The sequence below is a fragment of the Sorex fumeus genome, unplaced genomic scaffold, assembly GCF_029834395.1.
Source record: "Sorex fumeus unplaced genomic scaffold, SorFum_2.1 ptg000003l, whole genome shotgun sequence".
Classification (NCBI taxonomy): domain Eukaryota; kingdom Metazoa; phylum Chordata; class Mammalia; order Eulipotyphla; family Soricidae; genus Sorex; species Sorex fumeus.
Window position 1 is genome coordinate 14889248 of NW_026606060.1, and position 27620 is coordinate 14916867.

Below are 27620 nucleotides of genomic sequence, written 5' to 3' on the forward strand. Positions count from 1 at the left end.
GTCAAAAAATAGTATCTTAATCAGGAATAATGTGGTAAGCAAGGATGTCCAAGTAATTGGATCATGAAATTTATGGTAGTATTCAAGCAAACAAATAAATATAATTTCAATGCTTATAAATGCTACTGGGGAAAAAAAGTAATTCACAATGTGGAGAAATAGCAACAATTAAGGATGTATATTTTATTAAAGCTAGAGAGGGAATGACTTGTAAAATTATCATATTTAGAAAGAAACCAAATAATTCACCAGAGAACACTAAGAAACTCTCGAGAGTCAGTTCCTCTTTTTGGACAATTTCTAAACACCTTATACAAGGAAAAACATTTAACCCTCAGCATAACTTTTAGAAACAATTGAAAACATTTATCTTCATTTTAAAGGGAACCTGAGAGTTTGGGAGGCTAGGAAAACTTATCAGGGTCATGCATCTAGTAGATGTCAAAGTTTTGGCCTTAACTCATACCATTAGATTTCACAGTTTATATTCTTAACCACTGAATTGCCACACTGGGAGAGATCCCTAAACAGAGACAACTGTGGTTGTGAAATTGTGAACACTTCAGAGCCATGAAAGGGGTTAAAATGGTCAAGGAACAGCATTCATTCAATGTGGTTGAGGATCCAGAGACAGGAGTTGAGGAGGAGTGACACATGCAGTCAGAGAGAGGGAAACATAATAAAGGTGGGTCTGAAGCTATGTCAGGGGTAATGGACACATGTAAAGAACATGGAGACTTTTAGGGAAACAAAAATCAGTTATTTCAGCATTATACACTGGTCACTTTGGCTATTTCATTGTAGAAGAAGTTGAGCTTACCGCACTTGAAACGGAGTCAATAAAAGGGTCAGTACTACAGCCCAAGGATGATTCAGAGTGAACCATCTAATGTCACAGTATTGGTAATGAAAATGTGATGACAATACTATATATTCAGACTGAGCCATCTCGAGTTCTAGGATAATATGTGGGAAGAAGACAGGAAAAAACATCAGATTTTAGACACATTGTTGTACCAATTAAACTGCAAAATTATGGGTCTTAATTTGTCCACTAAAATAATATACCAAAATACATAGTTATGAATGTTTAGCATAAGTACTCAATAAATAATCAACTATAATGTATATACTTTGTCTACATTATAATAAATATAATATTACTTCACTCTTTTTTTTTTTTTTAGTACTTGGACTCAACCCGGCTGTTCTCAGGTATACTCCTGACTATGCTCAGGAATCACTTCTGGGAACCATGTTCAGGGAACCATGTTCAGGGAACCATGTTCAGGGAACCATATCAGGATTAAACCAGCATCAGGATTAAATCTGTTTTTGGCTGACTACGTGCAAGGTATGTATCTTGACTTCTGTTCTATGTCTCAAGTCCTAGTCTCTATATTTCTTGATAGCAATTTAAGCTTAATAAATTTATTGAATTATTGAATTTTCTTTTGCCAATTGAAAAATTATTAACACCTAATTATTTGCCAAATTTTACTTTTCCTGATATTTGAACATGTACAGTTGTTTTTTTTTTTCTACGACGCTCTACTAGTATATTCAACTATTTGAGGAATCGTTTACAGTGTTCTTCAAATATACACTGTATAGAGGTCATGCTTTCAATATTAGAACACAAACTATCTTAGAGTATAGGTTTCTATGTTTATTTTTTATTGTGTAGGCTACTCACCAAAGTTATAAATAGAATAAAAATAATTCAGAAACTTGAACTGATTTCAGATGTACATATGTCATTGAGGATTTATGCCATAAAGGAATTTTTAAAAAATATGAAGTCCATGTAAATGTCTGATGTTTCAGCCTCAATTTTCCCCCTGGCTAATTGGCTCTAAGGCAAATAGAAATATCATCTTTATATTCAAAATATTGATAGGATAGCAAGGGACAGGGGAAATGTTCTTTTAGGACATGATGAATAAATGCTGAAAGGCTAGTGGTGATACTGGCATAGGGAAAATACCCTTTCATTAGAAGCACACTGTTAAGGGGAACTAATATAAAATGTTTTCTTAATTTAAGATAATTCTGGTATTAATTCTCTCAATATTAATTATTGACTAATAAAACTAAATGAAAAATGAGAGGGATTAAAACACCTTCATTATATTAGTCAGTTAAAACATACATTTTGAACTGTGCATGTGTAAAACAAACAGCAAATGCTATATAAATATCACCCTCTGAATAAATAAAATATGCATGCAAATTTAAGAACATATGTGAATGAAATATATATTATTATGACTTTGCTATCAGTATGATTAAATTACATCTAGGAAGAAAACTCTTTGGAAAGGTGAAAACATGTTTTTCCCCCACATGATTTTAGTGGTCATTTAGGTGATTTGGTAAAAGAAATTGGAGTAGAGAGAAATTAATAAATCAAGATGAGAAGAATATATTCTATCCACAGATAGAGTGAAATAGTAAAAAATTTATAGGGATGAAACAACAACAGACTTCATTAGTCTGCATACTTAGCAAGTTGATTTAAAAATTTAGAATCTCCGACTTTGATCTGGAGGAGAAATGTCCTAGTCCTGGGCATTCAAAGGTAGTCTGACCTTGGTGCAAAGTGTTCCTGGATAATAACTGAAATCTCAAATCAAAGTATTACCTTAAAACACTACACTTAGATTCACCTTTTTTTAACATGCAGAATGATATAAATCATATTAAAATAAAGTATGCCTCTTCTGTACAGAAAGTGTAAGATCTAATTAAGTATACAATGTTTTGTTTTCCACACAAAGTCCTCAAACTAGATAAATTACTAGATTGTAGTTTAGATGTCATTCAGGAGTTTAAAGCATCACATTCCCAATACTGTTTATGGTGCTAAATAGCATATTATATATCTAAGTCTATAATCTGGACTATTGCAATATGGAAACTTCAGTGTAAAACATTGCCGAACACGATATAACTCAAAAGCAAAATGAATAAAGAAAATGAAAGATGATTCACAATTTTGTTCTTCAAAGTTATTTATCTTCAAAAGTCTCAATAATTGCAACATATTATGTCATCGATTTTTATTGCAAATGTGTCAGAATTTAGTTATTTAAATAACTAACATATAGAGCAAAGTACAAAATAAAGGTGGTATGTCTGTGCACAGAGTTAAGTAAATTCAGGAATCCTGCAGTAAAAGAACTCAATAGCACTATGTTCATCTCTCCTGAAAACAGCCAATTCAGTCTGCAAAATATAAAACTTTTTTTAAGAAAGACTCTCTGAGGATTTTGAACAAGAATGGATCAAATCAAACTAAAGAGGCCGAAATAAGTTGGGTCCTAAAGGATCTGAAAATCAGAAAACAATGATAAGTTACCAGACACATGACAGGGTGCATAGAACAGCATAGACTACCTGAAGGTGAAAGTAAGATAAAACACAATAATAAGGAGACGTGCATTACGTTTTGGATTGCCAACAACCCAGTTCAGTCCCAGAGGGTGTGTGATTTCTCTTCTGCTATTCTCTTCAGTACTTATATCCTCCTATGAGATATCTTTACCTCTCTCTCTTTCTCTCTCGCTGTTTCTCTCTGTGTCTCTCTTGCTCACTCTCTCTCTCATTCACTCTCTCACTCTCTATCTCTTGGAAAGCAGTATACAGCACAGCGGGTAGGGCATTTGCCTTGCACGCAGCCAACATGGCGGACTCGAGTTCGATTCCTCCGCCCCTCTCGGAGAGCCCGGCAAGCTACTGAGAGTATCTTGTCCGCACAGCAGAGCCTGGCAAGCTACCCGAGATGTAATCAATATGCCAAACATGTAACAAGTCTCATTATGGAGATGTTGCTGGGGCCACTCGAGCAAATTGATGAACAATGGGAGGACCGTGACCGTGATTAAATAGTACCAAGGGAAAGCCTGCAGGACTGTTCTATTGTTCAAGAAGGGAGACATCCTCGACATTGTCAACTATCACCTGATCTGCATGTTGTCCATCGTCTAAAAGCTGTTCACTTGAGTCATCCTGAATAGTATTGTCAGAACATTAGATGAAGGAGAGCCATGTGGCCAAGCCAGTTTCCGAAAGGATTTAACGTGATCGAGCATATCCACATGGTGACCAAGCTCCTTGATATTTCTAGGGAGTTCAAGATGCCTCTCTTTCTAATGTTCATTGATTTAAAGAAGGCCTTTGATTCTATTGAGACAGAAGCAGTGATCAAAACCCTAGCCAAACAAGGGCATTCAAACTCAATACATCAGGATCCTCCGTGAGCTGTATTATGAATTCACTACCAGGATCTCACCATTCTACAAGGAAGCAATCATTGATGTCAAGAGAGGGTTTCAGCAGGGTGATACCATTTTACCGAAACTCTTCAGTGCCACCCTCAAGAATGGCATGTGATGACTGGAATGGGAAGGACTGGGAGTGAAGATAGATGGTCAGCAACTACACCACCTTCGCTTAGATGATGACATCGTTCTAATAACACCAAACGTTAGCCAAGTGGCATAAATGCCGGCCGACTTCGACCATGAATGTGGAAAGTTTGGACTACAGTCGAATCTCACAAAGACAATGCTCATGAGAAACGATCTCATTCCTGACGTTCCATTCATTCTCAATGGAATGAACATCTCTGAATACAACAGTTATGTGTACCTAGGTTGAGAAGTCAGCATGACAAATTACCTGGCACCTCAGTTGTGCAGGAGGAGGAGAGTGGCTTGCAATGCCTTCTAGAGTGTTGAAGAAATACCTAAGAGGACAAAGCACCTTCGACTCTGGGCACATCTCTTCAACTCCACTGTTCTTCCTGCATTAACATATGCCTCAGAGACTGGGCCCTACTAAAACAGGATGAGAATGCTATTTGGTTCTCCCAAAGAGGAATCGAAAGAGCTATGCTTGGACTATCATGCTTCACTCAAGTGAGAGAAAGAATCCTGAGTTCTGTCCTCCATCGAGAATCAAGAATCAGGGATGCTGTCTCGTTTGCCAAGGCATCAAAAATCAGATGGGCTGGACAAGTAATGTGATTGGAGATGACCGTTGGACTAAAGCCATTACCGACTGGATTCCACGGGATGTCAAGATTGCGTGGCCGCCCACCTATGAGATGATCAGGCTTTTTCGTTAAGACCCTGAATGATTGGTTTGAGACTCTTCATGTACCTGGAGCAAGCAGATGCCATCGGGCTATTTTAGCATGTGACAGGGATGCATGGAGACTTTACTGGTGCCCGCTTGAGCAAATCCATGAGTAACAGAATGTCAGGTGATCAAGTGAATTACATTACTTCTTTGGGGGATATTTGGTAAGAAATAAATACAAATTTAGAGACAAGTGCCCACAAGTGTCTCTGCAGCATAATTTGCAATGGTTAAAGGTAAGCATAAGTATTAAAAATCATTTATATGCCCCTTAATTAAAAGCAATCCATTCTAAAAAATTGTGTCTTAAGCTGTCTATACACGTTGCTGCAATTAACTACTGTAATTAAATATTTTTTTGTATTAGATAATACATATAGCTTACATGTAATTTGAGAATATCACTTGTCTGCCCCCAAACCTCACCCCCAATTCTAGTCCTTTCATGAGATTTGTTGGATTATTTTCCACACATTTTTCACTTGTTGTGATTTAGAAGAAAACAACAAATTTCTAGAAAATATAATTGAGATGATCCCTAAAATTAGGCCAGTGTTTTCTGCTAGATTTTGAGTGGTGTTTCAACTCATGAACATGAGAAAAACGACTTTTGAATTTTGACTAATTCAATGAAACTCTAGGAAACAGAGAAATCAGATAGTCGTTTGAAAAAGACTGAGTTGATTTTAACAGAAGCAGATTCATAGGAAAAATGAAAAGGTGATACCTGATTTTTTGAGAATCGTCCATACTGTTTTCCAAAAGGGTTGAACCAGTTGGCATTCCCACCAGCAGTGAAGGAGTGTCCCTTTCTCGCCACATCCGCGCCAACACTGCTTGCTTTTGTTCTTTAGAATGCGGGCCAGTATCTGTGGTGTGAAATGCTATCTCATTGTTGTTTTGATCTGCATCTCCCTGATGATTAATGATGTAGAGCATTTTCTCATGTGCCTTTTAGCCATTCAGATTTCTTCTTTAAGTTCATTTCGTTGCCCCACTTTTTGATGGGGTTGGATGTTTTCTTCTTTGGAGTTCAACCAGTACTTTGTATATCCTTGATATCAACCCCTTGTTGGATGTGTATTTGGAGAATATCCTTTCGCATTCTGTAGACTGTCTTTGTATTTTGGTCACTGTTTCTTTGGAGGTGCAGAAGGGTCTTAGTTTAAGATAGTCCCATTTGTCTATCTCTATTTTCACTTGCTTAGCCAGTGGAGTGACATCTTTGAAGATACCATTAGCTTCAATGTCATGGAGGGTTTTCCAACTTTGTATTCCATGTGCCTTATGGATTCCGGTCTGATGTTGAGGTCTTTGATCCATTTTGATCTTACTTTTGTACATGGTGTTAGGCAGAGATCTAAACCCAATTTTTTGCATGTAGTCATCCAGTTTTGCCAGCACCATTTGTTAAAAAGGATTTCCTTACTCCACTTCGCATTTCTTGCTCCTTTATCAAAGATTAGGTGATCATATGTTTAAGGGGAGACGTCAGTATATTCAACCCTGTTCCATAGATCTGCAGCTGTGCCTTTGTTCCAGTACCATGCTGTTTTAATTTGACCCAGCAATACTACTCCTGGGAATATACCCCGGAGAGGCAAAAAAGTATAGTTGAAGTGACATCTGCACTTGTTTGTTCATTGCAGCACTGTTTATAATAGCTAGAACATGGAAAAAACCTGAGTGCCCGAGAACAGATGACTGGTTAAAGAAACTTTGGTACATCTACATAATGGAGTACTATGTAGCAGTTAGAAAAAATGAAGTCATGAAATTTACATACAAGTGGTACTACATGAAAATATGATGCTAAGTGAAATGAGACAGAAAGAGAGGAACAGACATATAAAGACTGCATTCATCTGGATAACATAAAGTAACAAAATAAGAGATTAACACCCAAGAGCAGCTGTGATAAATACCAGGTTGTTCACTCCATGGCTTAGAAGCCAGCCGCACACTGTAGGGGCAAAGGCAGCTCAGATAGAGAAGGGAGCACCAAATAAAGGGTGCTGGGAAGATCCACCCAGGATGGGAGATGCTTGCTGAAAGTAGACTATAGACTGAACATGATTGCCACCCAATGTCTCTTCTGCAGATCACAGAACCCAGAAGGAGAGTAGAACAAAAGGGAGTGCCCTGCCACAGAGGCAGGGTGGGATAGATATGGGATGGGAGGGTTGGGAGGGATACTGGGATTGGGTGGGGGTAGAAAATGGGCACTGGTGGTGGGATGGGTACTTGATCATTGTATAACTGAAACCCAAAAACAACAACTTGTAAGTCTACAACTGTACCTCATGGTGTTTCACTAATTTAAAAAAAGTGATACCTGAAAGCCCAATTAGGACAATATTGCTGAGACTTCAATATATGAGTGTGTGAGAGGCAGGTACTTTAAGTAGCATAGGGGCCCCATGGCAATGGAATTCCTGGGAAGAAATAACCAACTAGTCCTAAGGTGGTCAGGATGCACCCTGAGGACACGAGAACTAAAGCTTGATATTACCTGGTGCCAGCACAGACTAGAGAAGGCTGGATACCTCTTTGCCAGAAGCTCTGGCAAGTTTAAAGGTCAAGTGAAGGAATTTCAAAATTAATCCCAACTCTACCCCCTTGGCAACCAGCTTAGCAACAGATTCTTACCTATTTCGAAAACCCCATTGGGTAGCTTGGGAAAAATCCTATAAAAGCCAACCTCAACAAAGGAAATGTTGCCTGAGTCCATGTGCTGCTTGTGTCTATGTGTTCTGGCCAAGTGCATATGGTACCTGAACACATGAGTCACCCGAATCTCTCCTCTTGAGATGTGTACTTTCATATCTAATCCTGTCATAATTGCTGGGACTCTTTGTCTTTAGAGAAGCCCATGTAATCTCTCCAATGCTCTACTCTCTCTCTCCCTCCTTCCCCTTTCTCAAAAAGCTCCAAATAAAATCTGTTGTTACTTCATTGCTTGTCTCCTCCTGAAATTCTTTTCTATGCAAAGGCAAGAATCCAAAAGGTCTGAGCAAGGCCTAGGATTAGATTTCCTATCATGCAAAGAGCAATTCCTCGCTCCAGTCTGAATTCATGGCTGCCTGAGAAATCAGGGGGTGGTGTTGATTTCTGGCCACAGAGAGTAAGTGTATGTCAGGTGTGACTTGATGACTACATATTGGGGTTGGGGGATTCAAGATCTGCTGTGCAGAGGCTCATTGTAGACTTTATCAGTCCTAGCCTTCCCAGTAGATCTTGGAATGGCAGAGAAGAATGGGGCGAAAGCCCCATCTCTCCCCTTTCCTCCTCTCTGCTTCACATAAGCTACCTGGGAGGTCCAGTAGCACTGAGTATGTATATGCCATAATTTAACAATGCAAGTTAAGAAAACACATTGAAATTTAATTATAAGTGGATGAAATAATATTTCTTAAATGACCAAATGCTCTTGTGCCTAGAGGACTAATTTGTAAAATACCATGCATTTGAATTTGTGAGATTGTTATATGTAAAGGCTTTTGCTCTACTCTCCCTGTGCCCTTTGAATTAAGAAATACCTTTTCTCGGTGCATTGTTTTAGTAGTGTTTTGATGTTTCTGATGTTTGAGGAACAAACAATTTGCTAAGCGGCTAAGAGGAGGACCTCCGAGTAACCAATTCTGGTAACTGGGCAAAAATGAGGGGGCCATAAATTAAAAATTATGTTTCATAACAGAACTGAAGGACCCAGACCAACCTGACAGGAATAAGGATGGGGCTACTGAAACAGTTAGTAAATTAATAAATGTCCATATGGACCCTAAGGTAGAATGCACTAAACACAGATTTCTAGCAACTTGGGTTCACTGCTAGTCCCTTCTATGTACCCCTCACACAGGTTGAATTGCTATGGTGAAGTTACCAAGGGAGAAATTCCATTCTTCAGTTCTGCCCTTTGTTCCACAGTGCTCTGTCTATTGCCAGGAATCTTCCTATATAGAGATCTCTGTACCTCTGTGCCTCTGCTTGGGGCCGCAATTTCAGTTGGTGACCTAATTCCTGTCTGTCAGTGTTAAATAATTAATTCAATCTATTTGCTTTTTTTGGCAAGGATGGTCTTGGTGTAATTGAATAAGTGACTATCCTTGAAAGATGATGTATTGTGCACCACACTGTAGATTTTATTTATTTATGTATTGCTTTTATATATTTTTTGGTTTGGGAGCCACATCTGGTAATATCAGAGCTAATTCCTAGTTTGCTACTGACAGGTCACTTTTGGCATTGCTTGGGAGACCATGTGTGGAACTGGAGTCACTGCATGGAAGGCAAGAACCCTAGCAGTTAGACTATCTTTCCATTTCTAATATTTAAGTATGCTTCCAGTTTTTTTCTGGAGTAGTGTGTACTATATAATTATTTGCGATTTGATTTATGCAATGAATTTCTCTCTTTTGTTCTATTGTTTACAATGCTTTGTCTCTATTGTCTCATTTACTACCTATTTATTTTTATAATTTTTTATTACTTGATTAATAATAGTTTTAATCACATTCTGCTCACTTTAAATTTTTTTAAAGTCCTCAGTATTTCTTCAGCAAGCATTTAAGAAGGATATTCAAGAATTAACGTTTCTGGTAGATAAATAATAAACTAAAGTACGCATTAAATTTCAACAGAAACTATAGTTAACAAATATCTTCTCTGGTGGTTTCTGAAAACTACAGAATATGTTCATAATTCTTTCTATTTGTAAAAATTCAATATAGATGGCTTTAACTAAATACTTATATAAACTATTTAGATAGGGTATACATAATTGGAGGAAATGTAATTAAATGGAGGATAGTGGAAAGATTTAGAGCAAAACTGCCAGAGTTTTAAAAAGGATTTCAGATAATGTATGAGTCTACCTTTGTTGTTAAAATACTTTAATCATAATTGGTTAAAACTGGAAGATAAAGGCTAATTACCAGGAGCATTTCAATGCTAGTAGTGAGCAATGTAGCATTTTCCAGTGACATATTTTAGGCTTCTCTGATTTTAAGATAAAAGATTTTTCTTTTATCTTTTATTTTTAGTACAACATGAATAAATTCTATTTTGTGGTACATGACTTTATCATGCAACCTTTCTGTGAACTATTTCCTGATGATAGATTGCCTCTAAACACAGAAAGCTTTATAAGGGTTTTTCCATAGCCAGATGCTCCATGTGAAAATAAAATTACCTTAGATGTAGAAAAATAAACGAGGACTATATACAGACTATGAGCTGAAATTGGAGTCTTATCCCTCACCAAATGGAGAAACTGAGATTGAGAAATAGCATTTCGGTAGATCGTTTGAATATACTTTATAGATAGAACTAGTAATACCAAGCTTGAGTTCGTAATTTTGAATTATAATATCGTAGAATTTTAAAAAGCTTTGGCTATTTGTTAGAATGCTTTTTCAATTAAAAGTATAAAAAATTGATATTCTGAGAGAATGAGTTGACCTTTGCAGCTGAGGTTTCTAGATGATTCCAGAGAACACTATTCCATGCTCCTTTTCAAATAGCTTCAGTTAGATATATTTAAATATATCGATTACTATTCTAGATTTTAGGGAGGGGAGGAGGTGGGATGTTATATATGGTTTTGTTTCTCAACTGATCGTAAATTATTGAGAAGAGTTACATTTTGTTAAAATCTGCACTGCTCTCTAAATTCTATCTCAAATTGATTTCTAATCCCAGGTCCTACACTTACAAGGAATTCAATAAATTACTGAATAATATATCTCAGAAGGAGCAACTTAGAAACCTTGGGTTTTTTTTGTGCTTTGTGCTCTGTGTGTGTGTGTGTGTGTGTGTGTGTGTGTGTAAGAAATGACTGTGGCTATTAATGTTTAAAATGCTGCCAACAGTGAGAACCATTTAGTAACACCATTGCATAGAATAAATGTCGCAAAAATCTTACACAACATTATTTTGCATGTGAAGATACCTAATAGAATATATCATGAGTGGCATATAAACTGAAAATTAGGGAAATAGCATGCCAAACGTGTTTTATAAATTATAATCAGAATTCTGGTGATGATAACCTGAATCTAGAGTATAAAATTTTATGTAAGGTGATATAGAATTAAACTTCACTAAAAATATTCAGTATTTTTTTATTCTTTAATTTTTAGATTTTTTAAAGAGAGACAATGGCCAGTGATCAGGGCTTTCCTGTGACCCTCTGCCCAGGTACTTTTCCTAGTGAGACTCAGACGATAATGGGCTTCCAGGGTTTAAACTCAGGTCTGACATGCACAATGCAAAAGCTTTACATATGTTGCTTTTTCTCAGGTCATAATTTTAAAATGAAATTTCGTCTTTTTATTTTCTCAGTAATCTACTTTTTAAAAACTAGAGCAACGTACAATACAAGTAGAGCAAAATCTCTAGATTTAGTTGGGGAGTTTTAATCAAATGATGAATCACTGATCAACACTTTTGAAGAATACACTACCTTTATTCTGGGGTATAGCAGGCAATGTAATTACAAAAGTCTTGCTCAGAGGTAAAGCAGTGGTGCGGGGCATGGCTTCCATGGCAGCTTGCCGAGGAAGCAGCCACAGTGAACTGGAAGACCCATTCTCGGCTAAGAAGTCCATGTGAGCACTGACTCACGTGAGTACTGAGGCCAGAGAGCATTCCTGTGGAAGAGAGCCAGAAGTAGAAATCTAACCCAGGAATGACACCCTTCCTGTCAGCCTGGCAATCCAAAACACATTAGGACAATCATACACTAGCCTACCCCAATCAAAATATTCCCAAAGCTTACCAAAATAGCGGTCAACATAAGATTTCGAATAAGCCTAATGTAAAAGAACTCATCCCCTGAAGATGCACTAGAGGCCCCACATAAGTCACACAGGAGCACCAAAAGATAATCCTAACTTTGTATTCTTTTTTTTTAAAATAATTTATTTATTTATTGAATCACTGTGGGAAAAGTTACAAAGCTTTCAGGTTTAGGTCTCAGTCATGCAAATATCAAACACATTTCCCTTTACCAATACTTACTTTTTACCACGAAGAACCCCAATAGAACCCCACCCCCCACCCCTCCCAATGCCTGCGAGGTAGATGAATTCTAGTTAACACTCTATCTGCTTTGATTAGATTCATTGTTTCAATAAAAGATGCACCACTATTATTTAGAGTTTACCGCCCACCCCCCATGAGACATGCTGAAAAAGCATTGTGAAATGATTTGCTTTCTACAGCTGGGTTCAAGAATTAAATGTTGGTTTTAGATGTCCGCTATTTTACTTATTAACTCTGGAAGTATTTCTACTAAAAGTCAGATAATTAAGAGCTTGGTTTCTGTACTCTGGAGTCGTGGCAGTGGTGGAGAGCCACTTGTGGGGGGCAACTGGTGACCTCGGTAGGGCGTGAAGGATGGACCAGAACGCCCCCCTTCCGATGAGGTTTTAGTTGCCCTCACACCCCCGGCTCATACCTGCTATCCACAAGGCTCCCAGGCGGACGCCATCTTTCTTTCCAGAGGGAGGAGGGCAGAAGTGAGCAACACCCTTTCCCCTCCGGGCAGACATGATGGCCTGGATTAACGCATAGTCCGCTAACTTTTCTGCTCCAAGTTGCTGAGTTCTGCATTAAGTCCTTGTGCTTCTGGGGCCATGGCCGTGCTGGTGACCTTGGTAGGGCGTGAAGGACAGGCCAGAACGACCCCCGTCCCATGCGGTTTCAGTCGCGCCCCCACCCCCGGCTTATACCTGCTCTCCACAAGGCTTCCATGCGGCCGCCATCTTTCTTTCCAGAGAGGAGAGGGAGAATGGGGCAACAACCTTTCCCCTCCGGGCAGACATGATGGCCTGGATTAACGCATAGTCCGTTCACTTTTCTGCTCCAAGCTGCTGGGTTCTGCATTAAGTCCTTGTGCTTCTGGGGTTGTGGCCATGCTGGAGAGCCGCTCCTGAGGGGCAACTGGTGACCTCAGTAGGGTGTGAAGGACGGACCAGAATGCCCCCCTTCCTAACTTTGTATTCTTGAAGGGGAAAAAGGAGACAACCATTGACTGAGCTCATCCAGAATTCTTCCTCGGAGCAAGAGGGGGACACTGATAGTGAACTGGAGAGATCCATCTCCTTGTTATTACAGCAACATTAGGAAACTGCAGATAGCCACCATGAAGAGTGGATAAAAAAAAAGAGCCCAGAAGCCTCAACAGGGAACACCCATATATACAATCTCTCCAACAAAGAATTTAGAGATGAAATGTTGAGGTTGTTCAACGAGTTCAAGGAAACTGTAGAATGGACATCTAGTAAATTAAAGGAGGATAAAATAGAAATACTGGAATGGACAGCCATTAATACACCAGTGTTAAGGGGAATGTTTATAACACTGCAAGTGTTTCATCTTCTTAGTGAAGAAATGTGAGCAGAAATAAGAAAGCTACAAACAGAAGTGTCACTCATAAAGTATTAAAAACACATTGGGTGCCCTCAAGAGTAGAATGAAAACAGTCAAAGACAAAATAAGTGAGCTTGAAGATGAGCTGCAGAAAGAATATAGGAAATAGCATATAATGGGAAAAGACCTCAGAAATGCTCAAGGGCAAGTAAGAGACTTAGGGGAAGAATTAAAAAGGAACACATAAGAATCATCAGAGTATCAGAAGAATAGAGAGGCAACCCTAATGAAGTAAAGTAAAGTAAAGTAAAGACCCTCCCGTTGATCATCGATTTGCTCCAGTGGGTCCAGTAACGTCTCCATTGGAGACTTTGTTGTTACTGTGTTTGGCATATCGAATACACCATGGTGAGCTTGCCAGACTCTGCCGTGCGGGCGAGATACTCTCAGTAGCTTGCCGGGCTGTCCGAGAGGGGAGAGGGGCAGAGGAATCGAACTCGGGTCTGGAGCGATAGCACAGCGGTAGGGCGTTTGCCTTGCACGCAGCCAACATGGCCGACCCGAGTTCGATTCCTCCACGTCTCTCGGAGAGCCCGGCAAGCTATCGAGAGTATCTCGCCTGCACGGCAGAGCCCGGCAAGCTACCCGTGACGTATTCGATATGCCAAACACAGTAACAACAAAGTCTCCAATGGAGACATTACTGGGCCCGCTCTAGCAAATCGATGATCAACGGGAGGACCTTTACTTACTTACTTACTTACTAATATCTTGACTATTCTTGGATGTTAGTCTCCTATTTTGTTTCTTTATATTCGCCAGATGAATGCAGTATTTCTTTGTCTCTCCTTCTCTTTTTGACTCACTTCACTTAGCATGATACTTTACATATAGTACCATTTGTATGTAAATTTCAGGAGCGATAGCACAGCGGGTAGGGCGTTTGCCATACAAGCGGCCAACATGGCCGACCCGAGTTCGATTCCTCCGCCCCTCTCGGAGAGCCCGGCAAGCTACCGAGAGTATTCGATATGCCAGACACAGTAACAACAAAGTCTCCAATGGAGACGTTACTGGGCCCACTCGAGCAAATTGACGATCAACGGGAGGGCCTTTACCTTTACCTTTACCTTTATCTTTTCTAACAACTGCATAGTATTCCATTGTGTAGATGCACCAAAGTTTCTTTAACCAATCATCTGTTCTTGGGCACTCGCTGATTAAACTCAACAAGAAAACACCCAAACCCATCAAAAAATGGGGTGATGAAATGAACAGAAAATTTCTCAATGAAAAAATCTGAATCGCTAAAAGGCACATGAGAAAATGGTCTACATCACTAATCATCAGGGAGATGCAGATCAAAACAACAATGAGATATCAACTCACACCACAGAGACTGGTCCACATACAAAAGAACAAAAGCAACCGGTGCTGGTGTGGATGTGGCAAGAAAGGGACCCTCCTTCACTGCTTATGGGAATGTCGACTGGTTCAGCCTTTTTGGAAAACAATATGGACGATTCTCAAAAAAATTAGAAATTGAGCTCCCATTTGACCCAGCAATACCACTCCTGGGAATATATCCCAGAGAGGCAAAAAAGTATAGCCAAAATGACATTTTCACTTCTATGTTCATTGCTGCCTTGTTCACAATAGCCAAAATCTGGAATTCAAACATTTAAAGAGGACCTATTGCCAACCCTTTTTTTAGCTTTAGCTCTTCCAGGAAAGTGAAGAAATAGAAACACTACTAGTTTCTATGAAGCACATATCACCATTATACAAAAAACAGAGATACCACACACACACACACACACACACACACACACACACACACAAACACACACACACAAAGACAGAAAGAAAGGAAAAGAAAAGATAAGAAAATTACAGGCTAATATCCTTGATGAAAATGATGTAAATATCCTCAACCAAATATTACCAAATAGAACATAATGACTCATCAAAAAGATCATATCATGACCAAGTCATCAAAAGATCATATCATAACTGGACAGCTATGTGCAAAAATAAATCTTACATTATGCCAAGCGGAATTCATCCCAAGGATGCAAGGATGGTTTAATATTCACAAGTCAATCAACATAATTCATCATATCAATAAAGAAAAGTTAAAAAACATATGATCATGCCAATAGACACAGAGAAAACATTTAACAAGATCCAGTACTTGTTTATAAAGAAAACTCTCAGAAAAATGATAATTGAAGGAACTTTTCTCAATATAGTTAAAACCATCTTCCAGAAGACCACAACAAGCATCATTTTCAATGAGGAAAAAAATAAAAGTCTTCCTTCCAATTTCAGGGACAAGACAAGTATGCCCTCTCTCACCAATTCTACTCAATATAGTACTGGAAGTATTTGCCAGAACAGTTTTGGAAGTAAAAGATATTAAGGGCATACATATAGGAAAGGAAGAAATCAAGCTCTTGCTATTTGCATGTTACATGATACTATACTTAGAGAACCCTAAAGCCTCTACCAAAGAGCTCCCAGAAACAATAGGCCTGTATAATAAATTTTATAGGCTATAAAATCAATACAGAAAAGTACATGACTTTCCTATATGCAAATAATGAGAGAGATGAGACTGATATGACGACACAATACCATTTACAATCATGGTCCAGAAAATCAATTACCTCATAACCAGCTTAAATAAGGCGATAAAATACATTTACAAAGAAAACTACAAAGCTCTACTTCAAGAAAAAAAAAGAGCACATGAGGAAATTGAAACAGATACCTGCTCATTGATTGGGAGAATTAACATTGTCAAAATGTCAATACTCCCTAAAGCATTATAGAGATTCAATATGATCCCTATAAGTATACCCATGACATTTTTCAAAGAAATTGATCAAAGAGTCCTGAAATTAATATGAAAAAATAAGCCCCTACAAATAGCTAAAACAATTCTTGGGTAAAAATATACTGGATGCATCACCTGCCCCATTGTTAAACTGTACTACAAAGCAGTAATAATTAAACAGCATGGTATTGGAACAAAGACAGATCTGCAGACCAATGAAATATGGTGGAATATCCTGACACACATCTTCAAATATATAATCATTTAATCTTTTATGTGGAAGAAAGAAATATAAAGTGGAGCAAGGAAAGTCTCTTAAGCAAGTGGTACTGGAAAAACTGGACAGCTATGTGCAAAAATAAAGAAATGGCTCAGACCTCTTCCTAATACCATGCACAAAAGTCAGATTAAAATGGATTAACTACCTCAATATCAAACCAGAATCCATGAGGTGCATTGAAGGAAAGGTCGGAAAAACCCTCCACGACATTGAAACTAAAGATATATTCAAAGAGAAAATGCCACTGACAAAGAATGTGGAAGCGAGGACAAGCAAATAGAACTATCTTAAACTATGAAATTTGTGCATCTCAAAATAAACAGTGACCAGGATATAATGACTGCTTACAGAATAGGAAGGGATATTTACCCAATACCTTTCTCATAAGGGGTTAATATCAAAGGTATACAAGGCATTGGTTAAACTCTTATGAGGAAAATAAAAAGAGAAATCCCATCAGAAAATGGGGTGATGAAATGAACAGAAACTTTATCAAAGAAGAAATTCAAATGGCCAAAAGGCACATGAAAAAAATGCTCTTCATCATTAATCATCAGGAGATGCAGATCAAAACAACAGTGAGATATCATCTCACATCACAGAGACTGGCACACATCCAAAAGAACAACAACTAGTGTTGGCATGGATGTGGGGAAAAGGGGACTCTCCTTCACTGTTGGTGGGAATGCCAACTGGTCCCAGCCTTTTTGGAAAACAATATGGACGTTTCTCAAAAAAATTAAAAATTGATCTCCCATTTTGTACAGCAACACCACTCCTGGAAATATACCCTGGGGGCCCAAAAACACACAGCAAAAAAATCATCTGCACTCCTATGTTCAATGCAGCACTATTCATCATAGCCAGAATCTGGAAACAACCTGAGTGCCCAAGCTCAGTCGAATGAACAAAGAAACTATGGCACATCTACACAATGGAATACTATGAAGCTGTTAGGAAAAATTAAGTCATGAAATTTGCATATAAATGGATGGACATGGAGAGTATCACAGTGAGTTATATGAGTCAGAAGGGGAGGGACAAATATACACATATGACTACATTCATTTGTGGTATATGTATATTTACGTATACATATATATGTATATATACATTCATTTGTGGTAAATACATATACATATGTGTATACATACATACATATACCACAAATGAATGCATTCATATGGCTACTATATATCTATATATAGGAGACATATCTATACATATATAAGTGTGTGAGACTGATATCCTTGGGAAGGTAAAACAGGGGTTAGGAGGACTGGTCAATGGTTGAAACTAGCCACAAGTGTGTAGGGGCTCTGAGGGTAGGTAAGATCAAGTCTGGCATGAGAATAATAGCTGGGAATGATCATGCTTAACAATAGTTGTTAAAAGAAGGTAAAGGGATATTCTTGATAAACTTTCAGTATCAATGTTGCAAACCACAATGCCCAAAAAGACACAAAGAAAGAGCGACAGAGCACATGCGTGCGAGAGAGAGAGAGGGAGAGAGAGAGAGAGAGAGAGAGAGGAAAAGCACCTGCCATAGAGGCAGGAAGGGGGTGGGGTGATGGGTGGTTACGTGAATAACCCTAGAGACACTGGTGCTGAGAAATGTATACTGGTGGAGGGATGGGTGTTGAAATACTATATAACGGAAATCCAATCATGAATGGCTCTGTAAGGGTCTATATCACAGTGACTCAAAAAAAAGTTAAAAAAGTGTCATGCTCAATTTCCCTATCTTGAGAAGACAAAATACATTCTGGTGACACAAAAACTAAAGCTCTTTGTTTTTATTGTGGATAATGTTTAGTCTACTGTACATCTAAATAAACTATTTATGACAGGTTATTTTCAAGGGGAGGTAAAAATCATCTTCCTTTATCCCATGGACCTAGGTCCTAAATTCTTAGAACTGAAAGAAATACATTCACATATCTACTGGCACTTCACTGTTGAAGAATATCCTTTAGCAAAAGAGCAAAATTCATTTGGGGCAAGTAACTTTCTCTTATTCGCTGAAAAAAAAAGAAGGCATTATCAATGAGAAATGTGCTGTCTGTGACAGAGACATGTGCATGCCACTGATTTTTCATTTGTTCAGACAAGAGTTTGAGGAGAGAAAACATTATCTTCCTAATATGTAACCAAGGTCCTCACATTAATAAGAACACATCTATCCCCCATTTCAATATTTCCAAATTGTATTTTCTGCTCATTGCACAAATTAGGATGAGTAATATATGAAATATTAAAAAAATAACATAAAATTTGGGCCTTAGAGGAACTGAGGAAATGTTTTATACATATTAAGTGGATAAGTAATTAAAGTGCATGATTAAAAAATAATCATTTTAACTTATTTTTATTTTTTGGTTTCTTCTTTAAAACCAATGTATTCTTTTAAAATAAAAAGAGAGTTAAATTCTTCAAAAGACATTTTTCTTGTTCAATTAGATAGCTTCTTTTTTGTTCCATAATATCAGATCTCTTGTGTAGGAAATAGAAGTAATTTTATTTAATTTTATGCAAAGAATAAATGTCTTCAAAGAATATGCACAAGAAATATGTAAGACATGAATTTCTTCAAATTTCTTACTTGTTATCATCAAGAATTTGAATTTGTGAAATAAAACACCATTAGGTTCCTAAACTTCTCTATTCAGCTGAATGACTCTGCACAAGATTCATTACTAATAATTTCCTCCATATAGTCCATTTTACCTGCTTTCATTAAGTAAAAATGAAACTTTGAATACACTTACTTGCTGTAATATCTCAATATAGAGAAGAATTTAATGCGGTAATTAAAAGATATCTGGATTAAATTTGCAAGATATTGTATAAAGGGAAATATGACTGCCTTGGGATGGCAAGATCAGTTCGATATAGGAAAGGAATTTTGAATCAGAAGATTTTTTCTTCTATTTCTCAGCAAAAGAGACTTTGCCAGCAGAACGTATTTATGTATTTGAAATGGCATCTTATTTTTCACTTCAAGTATCTCTCCATAGGTGCCAACTATAATATATCAATACCTGAGTATAGCTCACTGCCTGAAGTTTTCTTGCTCATGCTTGGCTGAGCTATTGAAGAGGCTGCTTAGATTCCAGGCCCTTGGGGATCACAGGTTTTGGCAGATGTAAACTGGGTTTCTATTTGACTCGTGCTTTTTCTATTAAAGAGCCACTGCCAGGTCATTTAAATAAGAGCTGGTAAATCAGATAATTAGCAACCTTTTTCTTTGTGTACAGAATAAAGAAATACATTTTGTATTATTCCAGTATACAACTTCTATGATTTCCTTGAGTTATGGGATTAAAGCTCTGCTATGAGTTTTTGTGCATTACGTCTGAAAGAAAATATTGGGTTCTTCTTCCCCCAATATACTCACTGTCTGTTCATCTCCCATGTCTGGTTGATTGGGAGGAGATAATAAAATCAAGAATAGGAACACAATCTACAACTACCACAAATGATGCAGTTAAGTTTGCCACATTTGTGGAAATCGCAGGGGTCAGCACATCTGGAACACAATGCATAAGCCACGCCCTGGGATAATCACCTTCATGATCACGGTATCTCCACTGCCAGGTAAGTATACTGTACTCTTTTTTCATCTGTGTGTAATAGTCATTGTTTCTGAAACCATGTATTTCTTATAACCAGAAACTATATTGTTTCATACATCTGCTCCCTTTGAAAGCATGGTATATGCCTTTCTTATGTTTTTATTGTATTCAGGCACGGAGATTATTTCTCCCTTAACTAGGAATAACCTACTATTTTGACAGAAACACTATGTTGATCCAGAATTTACTCAATAACAAATGAGATTTAAAAATCATGACCATGGGCATGAGATAGTATAGGAGATAATTTCATGCCTTGCATGCAACTGACACTGATTTGATTCCTCAGCACCATATATTGTCCTCTGAGCACTGCCAGTAGTGACCCAGTGACCCCTAAGCACAGAGTTAGGAGTAGCCACTGAACATAACGTGGTGTCATCCCAAAAACAAAGCGTGATACTCCAAGCATAGCTCTTCCGATTCCTCTTTAGGAGAGCCAAATAGCATTCTCATTCTGTTTTCATAGGGCCCAGGTCTCTGAGGTGTATGTTATTGCAGGAAGAGCAATAGAATCGAAGAGATGAGCCCAAAGCTTGAGGTTCTTCATCCTCTAGCTATTTCCATGACACTCTTGAAGGCATTCTAAGCCATTCTCTCCCTCCTTCTCAATTCAGGTGCCAGGTCATTCGGCATGTTGACTTCTTGACCTAGGTACACATAACTATTGCATTCGGAATGTTTATTCCGTTGAGAGCGAATGGAACATCAGGAAAGTATCAATTTCTCATAAACATTGTCTTGTGAGACTCAGCTGTAGTCCGACCTTTCCACACTCACGGTCAACATTGGTCAGCATTTGTGCCTTTTAGCTAATGTTTGGTGTTATTAGAACTATGTTAACAGTGAAGTGCAGGTGGTGTAGTTGCTGAGCATCTATATTCATTACAATTCCTTCCCATTGCAGTCATCGCATAATGTTTTTGAGGGTGGCACTGAAGAGTTTCGGTGAAATGGTATCACCCTGCTGAACACCTTTCTCGACATGGATGATCACTTCCTTGTAGAATGGTGAGATCCTGGTAGTGAATCCACAATACAACTCACGGAGGATCCTGATGTACTGGGTTTGAATGCCCTGTTTGGCTACGGCTTCGATGGCCTCTTCCGTCTCAACAGAATCAAAGGCCTTCTTTAAATCAATGAACGTTAGACAGAGCAGCATCTTGAACTCCCAAGAAGCCTCGATGAGCTTGGTTATCTTGTGGATATGGTTGATCGTGTTGAACACTTTTCGGAACCTGGCTTACTCTCATGGTTGTCCTCCATCTAGTGTTCTGCCAATCCTATTCAGGATGACTCTAGTGAACAGCTTGTAGACGACAGACAACAGGCATACAGGGCGATAGTTGCCAATGTCGTGGATGTCTCCCTGCTTTACAGTAGTACAGTCCCGCTTGTTTTCCATTGGGATGGATGCATTCAGACAGTTAACATTTGAAGAGCCGAGCCAGTGTATTGATTAGTACTTACAGCAGAATTTTCAGGTGTTTGGGTGTGACCTGGTCTGGGCCAGGTGCTAATAGCTCTTTTACTGATGAAATGGTGTATTGCATTTCAAAAGGAGAACATTGGGAACGACATTTGTATCCTGTGGAATTTGCTATGTGGGCAGGTGGACATGGCTATCGAAGATATCCGAGTAGAAGTCATGGATAATCTTCTCCATTGCCTTTCTGGAAGATGTGATAGATCCATCATGAATTCAGAGGGTAGTCATCTTTGTCTTGTAGTTGGCGAAGGACAGGCAGGCATTGCAAATGCTTTTCCTGGCTTCTGTCGCATCTGCCAGCACTGCTACTCTTCTCTCTTTGAGGTCTTCCTTTATCGCTTTTCTGCACTGCTTTGCGAGCTTTGACATTCACATGCGGTTGCCTGAGGCTCGCACCAAGCCACATTGGTGAATGAGCTTGAGAGTTTTCGAAGACAAGCATCTTTTTGTGGCTATCTCTTCTTGGCATTCTATGCACAATCTTGGAGGTGCTGAACCAGTCAATCATATTCCTCATCAATGTTGTCAACAACGGCATCTTCCCATGTTACTGCAATAGTGTCAAAGAGCTTTCAGTTGGTGGTTGTTCTGGGAGTTCTCTTCTTAAACTTTGCAGCCCTTTCTCCTTGCTCTGTGAAGTAGAATTTTGCATGAAGGAGATGGTGGTCCAATCCCATTTGGAATTTTGGAACAACAGCGTCCTCGGTCAGGCAAAACCATCAATTTAATATGATATGTTCAATTTCATTGTGGAACCGTCCACCGGGATATTCCCATGCCCAATATTTAGATTTGGCCTTCTGGAACTGTGAGTTACCATGGATGGTCTTGGTCGACGTGATGAACTCGGACAGTCTCTCACCCTGTTGTTCCCTTTCTAGGCCATGGGTCCCAATATGGAGTTCATTGGCTGATCTTCTCGGTCCTATCTTGGCATTAAAATATCCAACAATGATCTTGTAGAAGGTTTGGTATTCTTTATAGAACTTCTCCAGCTCCATGTAGAACTTCTTGGTTTCTTCATCAACTAAAAATAGCCCCCAAATTCTTAAAAGCAATAAATTTATACAATTAAGCATCTTACTACAAAATCTATTTTCAAAAATTAGTTGTATTTTTGTATACAAATATATGAAAACAAAATATACCAGAAACAAAAGAAGCACCCAACCTCCAGAACCTCTGGTGTCCTCATATCCTTTCTGAGCCTCTTTCCACCCTACACATAATCAGTGGTCTTGTGACAGACACAGAAAATGAAAACTCCCCAATCCAGGTTAAATTTTGAGATCTGGGAGCTCATCCATTCTGTCCTGTATTGGGTATCAAGTACCATGCAGACATAACCACATTGAAGTGACTGCATTTCTTCCCCCACCTAACACTCTCTATGAACAGGTGGAATTCAATATCAGAACGGGTGTTAATTAAATATCAGAAACCTCTATAAAAGCCCTGTCAACTAAAAAGGGAGAAACTAGAGGTATACCTCCGTCTCACTGAAGTACTATTACATGGTAATAGAAACAAAATAATATACATATAAATACTAAACCATTAGTACAGTTTAATGAATAAAGTTATGAATCTAAGCTAATCTCTCAGGAAACACACAATTCAAGATGATTGGGAAACCAAGGAATACAGCTGCATTGGCAGAATGTGACAGAAGTCCAGGAAAGTCTTCAAGTGCCTCAAAATTCACAAGCCTGGAGGAGGAAGACCTTGAGTTCATATTGCATGCAATGAAAATGAAAGTAAAGGAATTACTAAAAGAGAAAACAATCAATGAAAAGAAGAATTGATTTAGAGCATGAAACAATAAATGCAAACAAAATAAAAAGAGTTAAAGAATGTAGTATTTTCTAATTTCTGAATTTTTTCATTTTAAAATGTGTTCAACTTGAATAACTCAAATAAAAATTTTCTCCTTAGTAATCAGGAGCTAGTAGTGGTATATCTACTTGAAATTTATACCAAGAATGAGACTTGTATAACTGCTAGAGATTTATAAAACCAATTAAATATTTATATATTTAAAAAATAAAGAAAGGATGAAGTATTAAGTCAACAGTAAAAGAATTCTGAATGCATAGTGCTATATCAGGAAACTTGAAGACAAAATACTAGTCATCAATAATAGTGAAGAGGCAAAAAAGTGACAGTGAAGGACAGAAAGAGAATGGAAGATACTTTATATATAACATCAAGAAGAATAATCACCAAATTATAGTAATACTAGGAGAGAATAAAGAAAAAATGAAAAGAATGACTTATTTAAGAGATAATAGTTTAGAACTTCCCTGTCTCTAGAGGGAAGCTTCTGAAAAGATTCTATTGGCCTAAGAAATAGAAAAAAAACAACAGATTCAAACAAGCAGCAAGATGCATTGCAATCAAAATAATAAGAAGCAAAAGAGAGACAGACTTCTTTAAGCATTTAAGAAGAAAAACCTCAAGTATATGAAGAAAAACATAAGAATCACATCAGATTTCCAATATAAAAGTGTAAAATTAACAAAAGTGTGGAATGGCATATTCAAAGAATGAAATGAAGAATTCTTAAAATTAGAATCCATTATGCTGCAAAGCTGCCATTTAGAGTTGAGAGGGGGATTAAAAACATTCTCAGACAAATGAGAGCTAGTGACATTTGCTATAACTAACCCAACTCTGCAAAATTACTGAAAGGTTGCTTATTATAAGCAAATGATTAATTGCAGAAATAACTAAACCCACATGGAAAAATACAATACAGCCATTCATTATCAATAATCTCTCTTAATGTCAATGAAATAAACTCTTGATTAGAAGGCATAGTGTAACTGGATAAATTAGAAAAGAAAATTTACTTATTTGCTGCTTACAGGAAACATACCTGCATCTATAAGATAAATACAGACTCTAGGAAAAAATGAAAAACAGTCATAGAAGTAAAATAAATAATAAAAATTTGGAGCAACCATATTTGTATCTAACCACACAGCATTCAATCTAATGAAAGTAATTAAAAATAGAAAATAGGAAGACATTTTTGGTTAAGGAAACAATAGAACAAAAAGGATTGATTCCTCTCTCTCCCCACAGGTAGATGGGTGGCAGGGGTTTTGTTTGGGAGACAACTTGAACAGAAAGAACCCCTGTGCAGCAACAGGTGCCCATATGAGCACCTAAGCTAAAGGAGACACCTGATTTTCAGAAGTGTGCTGACAGTGGGACTTGATCTATAACCAGATCTTAGAAAATAACCAACCAAAGAAGACCAAATGAGGCAGAAAGAAAGAAATAATAAGACTTAGAGCAGAAATTAACGAGCTGGAATCTCAAAAAAAATTCAAAAGTTCAATGAAACCGAGAGTTGGTTCTTTGAAAAAATAAATAAGATCGATAAACCACAAGCAAGAATCACAAGGGAAAAGAGAGAGAAAAGCCTAATAAACTGAATCAGAAATGAAGAGGGGGTCATCACAACAGAAACCACAAAAATTAAATAAAGATCATCAGAGATTACTTTGAGAGTCTATTTGCCATGAAACAAGAGAAACTAGAAGAAACGAATAAATTCCTGGATTCCTTTAACCTCCCAACTCTGAACAAGAAGACTTTAATACCTGAATAGACCTATGAAAGTCAAGGAAATTGAAACAATAATCAAAAGTCTTCCCCCAAACAAAACCACAGGTCCAGACTGATTCACTAGTGAATTCTTTCAAACCTTTAAGGAGGACCTATTGCCAGTCCTTTTCAAACATTTCCAATAAATTGAATAAACAGAAACGCTCCCAGTTTCTATGAGGCACATTATCATTCTGATATGAAAAGTAGACAGAGATACAACCAAAAAAGAAAATTATAGGCCGACATCCCTGATGAACACAGATAAAAAGTTTCTCAACAAAATAATAGCAAATAATACTCAACTACTCATCAGAAATATGATACATCATGACCAAGAGGGATTCATCCCAGGGATGCAAAGATGGTTTAACACTCACAAGTCAATCAAAATAGTTCATCATATCAATAAAGGAAAAGACAAAACATACAATCATATCAATAGATGCAGATAAAATAATTGACAAGATCCAATACCCATTCATGATGAAAACTCTAAACAAAATGGAAGTTGAAGAAACGTTGCTCATTATATTCAAATCCATCTAACCATAAGCCTATGGCAAGCATTATTATCAATGAGCAAAAACTAAAAACCTTCCTTCATAGATCAGGTACAAGAGAAGATTGCCCACTATCAACACTTCTAAACACTTCTATTCAATATAATACTAGAAGTACTTGCCATAGCAGTTTGAGAAGAAAAAGATATTAAGGCATTCAGATAGGAAAGGAAGAAGTCAAACTCTTGATACTATACTTAGAGAACCTTAAAACCTCTATCAAAACGCTCCTAGAAGCATTCATTTTTTAAAGTCACAGGCTATAAAAGCAATACCCAAAAGTCCATGGTTTTCCTATATGCAAACTATGAAAGATAAGAAAGTGATATTAAAAAATCCTGTTCACCTCGTGCCTCAGAAAATAAAGAATCAGCATAACTCAGGAGATAAAAAAAAAAGTAAAAAGAAAACTACAAATCTTTTCTTTATAAAATTAAAATGAAGAAAATGTAGTCAAAACTATTTATGATATTGAAGCTAAAGTTTTCTTCAAAAATGAAATACCACTGATCAAGTAAATGGAAGTAAATCTAAACAAGTGGGACTACATTAAACTAAGGAACTTCAGTACCTCAAAGGAAAGTGACAAAGATTAAAAAACAGCTTACAGAATAGGAAATGTTATTAATGCAACTGCCTTCTGATAAGGGGTAACTATCAGAGATATTCATGACACAGATAGAACTTTACAAGAAAAAAACATCCAATCCCACAAAAAATGGGGAGAAGGAATGAACAGAAATTTCCTCAAAGAAGATTCAATTGACCAGAAGGCACATAAAAAATGCTCTTTATCACTAATCATCAGAAATATGCAAATCAAAACAATGAGATATACTCTCACAGCACAGAGACTGGCACACATTCAAATGCACAGGAACAACTAGTGCTATCTTGGATGTGGGGAGAAAGGGACTCTCATTCATTGCTGGTGGGAATGCCAACTGGTCCAGTTTTTTAAAAACAATATGGCTATTTCTCAAAAAGAATTAGAAATTGAACTCCCGTTTGACCAAGCAATACCATTTCTTGGAATATACCCTGGGTGCCCAAACAGGTGAAATGCCATCTGCACTTTGATCTTCATTGCAGCACTATTCAAAATATCCAGAATCTGGAATCAACTTAAATGCCTGAAAACAGATAAATTAATAAAGAAACTATGGCACATCTATATTATGGAATACTACAGAGCTGTTAGGAAAATTAAGTCATTGAAATTTGTCTATAAATGAATGGACATGGAAACTATCATGCTGAATGGAATGAGTCAGAAGGGAAGGGACAGATATAGAATGACTGCATTCATTTGTGGTATATAAAATATTTATAGTAGAAAACTGATATCTAAGGTCAGGGTAAATAGGGGCTAGAAGAGATGGTCAATGGTTGGAATCTTCAGAATTGTGTGGGTTGTAGAGGATAGATACGACAGAGAAGTATGAAAATAATAGTTGAAAATGATCACACTGGAGAAGAACTGACAGTTAAAAGTAGGTAAAGGATATAACTTTTCAGTATCTGTAGTGAAAAATACAATTACCAAAAGAAGTGAGAGAGAGAGAGAGAGAGAGAGAGAGAGAGAAGAAAAAGTTTCTGCTATAGAGGCAGGTGGGAGTGGGGGTTATGTGAGGAAACCTGGGGACATTGCTTCTGGGAAATATACACTAGTGGAGGA

General features: G+C 37.5%; 1 non-coding gene across 1 annotated transcript; it reads right to left on the bottom strand.

The window, feature by feature from the left end:
- Positions 1 to 20080: 20080 nt before the first annotated feature.
- Positions 20081 to 20242, bottom strand: LOC130029495 (U1 spliceosomal RNA). The gene has a single exon (XR_008793360.1). It is a non-coding gene; the product is annotated as a U1 spliceosomal RNA (small nuclear RNA).
- Between the last annotated feature and the right edge of the window lie 7378 nt (positions 20243 to 27620).